We start from the raw sequence: 2,909 nt of genomic DNA, 5'->3' as shown, positions 1-2,909 counted from the left end.
AGATATAGGGCATTTGGCCTACAGGAACGTTAGAGGGCACATGTCAAGTTTGCATGTGGCAGGGAGACATGACTAGAGCACTCGATGTATCGGTGTGTGTGGGGGGAGGGGGATGGGGGGAGGGGTAGGCAGAGGCCTAACTATAGAGGTAGAACGACTCGTATATGTGTTGAGAAGGAGAGACCCAGCTATGTCTTGAGGGAGATCGGTCGACATCCATACTTAACTAAAGGATGGGAAATATGATGGGACAAAGAGAGAGAGAGAGAGGAGAGATAGAGGGGGAGGGAGAGGGGTAGATTGCTGGATGGGTGATGGAGTTGCTTCTCGAAGATGGTGGGAGAGGCCTACTAGACAAACTGAGGGTGGAACTTCAATGTTAGCAATAAGAGTGGGGATGTGTTTCTGTGTGTGCATGTTCGTGATAGATCTGTCGGGACGCATCCATGGATGATGAAGGGGAACCATGTGTTTGGTAAGCAAATCTAACTAGATCGGTAGATCAATTGTTGTTTGTTGGAGGAAGGGAGAGACACAACTAATGAGGTAGATCGATCGACACGTGGGTAAAAACGAGTTATAAGGACCTAGCTAGCTATATGTATAGCGAGAGATCAGTCGGTGTACGTCCATTTGTTAGAGGCAAATAAGGCCCAGCGAGACGGATAGATAGAGAGAATGGAGCTAGGAGGTGGTGTGAGAGGCTTTTCTACTAGCTAGATAGGGGGACGAGTGTGAGGTTGTGAGATCGATGAGAAGAGGGGCGAGAGTTTACATGTGTGTGTGACCGTATGAGAGACACAAGGCAAGGACACATAAAGGAGGAGATTGAAGGTGTGTGTGGATGTTGTAGGCAGGCATCGCTGGAGAGGTTTATCGATCGGTGTGTGTGTCGGAAAGGAGTTGTGGAGACTCTGGGAGAACGACCTAAAGAAAAAAATGAATGTGCCCAGTGGATAGAATGCCGAGAGCGGGGGAGGGCGAGGAGGGCGTGTGCATGCATGAGAAAAAGTTAGTGGCAGCTACAAAGGTTAGAAGATTGTGTGGGTGTAAGAGACTAACAAAGATCATAATTTGATATGAAAGCGGATTCATATATTTGAATAGGAGATCATAGTGTTTTAAACATATGCATGCATGAATATAGCAGTGATACACATGTTGTGCACATGTTATACCATAATGTGATAATGCATGGTGTTTGCAACTCACAGCTAAATCCGAACAATCTAAACCATACTATACATCAAACAATCTCACATTTTATTTGAATTTGTGATAATGTGTGGCGTTTGCAGCTTACAACTAAATATCAAACAATCTAAACAATACTATATATCAAACATTCTCACATTTTATTTGAATTTGTGGTAATGTGTGGTGTTTGCAACTCACATCTAAATACTTGTAGGCGTAGGGGGCGGGGCACATAATGTGATAAACACATTATACATATGAGACATGGTTTAGATTATGAAGATCTAGCTAGAGCTAGAAATGTAGTGTGATTTGAAATCAAAATAAAGTGGATTCAAAAAATCGAGTTCGAGTTCATATAGTACACATAGTTCATATGTAACTCGGGACTAATCATGTGGTGTGCTGTGAAGATAATACACAAACGATGGTTTAACTTGACAATAATGATGATTGTAGATCTTATTAAAACAGAGAAACAAATTCAAATGCTTTGACTTCACAACAATCATTACTGTAGATCTTATTCAAATAGAGAAACGAATTCAAATTTAGTTCATATTGAAGCGGTAGTATATATGTTTGGAATGCACTAAAACGTTCATTTGAGTAGTAGGTTGCATGCATTATACACGTAGCAAAATATTTTTATTGAACATAACATGAATTCAAAGTTTTGAGTGACATTTGTAGTGCGCATTGATTTGGTAAAGTACACGTTAGGCTTGTCCGGAAATTTCAACCCGCACCTTGTTAGCCCGAAATATTTAAGATATATCTTTGTCTCGTCGTGCTCTGACAACTCCCTCCATCTCAACCTGCCCCTTGCTATTCCGAAATTACAACACGCGCGAAAACTCCCACCTCCTGTGAAATCCCGACACGCGAAATGCCCGTGGTACCCCTGAACCGAAAGAAGCGCCTCAAATCGGTGGGGGTACTTTCATAACTTACCCCACATTTCGGACAAGCGCGTCCCTAAGCCATGGTTCCCCACTGCCATCCCATCCGCCCACCCATTCGTACACCGAGGCTGCAAAAACCCGCGACGAAGCCCCACACCTTGCTCCGTCTGCCACCCAGCCGGAGCCTCTTCCCCGACAACGTCGCCCATAGCAACACCTCAACGTCCCTCATCCACCGTACCGGATGAGGATCCGTCGTCGATCTCGTGGTCCCGCCGGTTCAGCCACCCCGTCCTCCACCTCCAAGGAGCTGCCCCGATGTTCCCCTTGTCTTTCGCGCCACCTCCATCCCCACACTGCTGTCTTCACCTGCACCACCGGAAGAGCATCATCATCGTTGTTTCCTCGGATGAAGCTGCGGCCTAATCGGTGCCACCAAAGAGGTTGTACACTAATCGCCGCATTTTCTTCTTGATTCGATCTCAAAGTGATGTCGGGTCTTGGTCCCGAGCTGACACGGCGCAGCTCCATCCACGGCGGTGTCGCCGGCCACTTCCTTCACGGCGCGCTCCCTCGGCGGCGACGTCCACATCAGTAGGAGCTGCTGCTGCTTTACCTCTCGCTCACGCAGATGCTTTGCTCTTGCTCTCGGTTCCCTGCCTAGTCTGCTCTTGCTATTGCTATTGCTCTTGCTCGCGCTGCTGCTCTCGCTCTTGCGATGTTGCTCTGATTTGGCTACACTTCAGTCAACTGAATCGACTTTTGGGTCAGTCGATTTACAGGGGGTGGGGTGGGGGGGCTCGCCGG

Source organism: Triticum dicoccoides, chromosome 7B (assembly GCF_002162155.2).
Source record: "Triticum dicoccoides isolate Atlit2015 ecotype Zavitan chromosome 7B, WEW_v2.0, whole genome shotgun sequence".
NCBI classification, from domain to species: Eukaryota; Viridiplantae; Streptophyta; class Magnoliopsida; order Poales; family Poaceae; genus Triticum; species Triticum dicoccoides.
The sequence above is the reverse complement of the archived record's forward strand: the minus strand, read 5'-3'. Positions refer to the sequence as shown.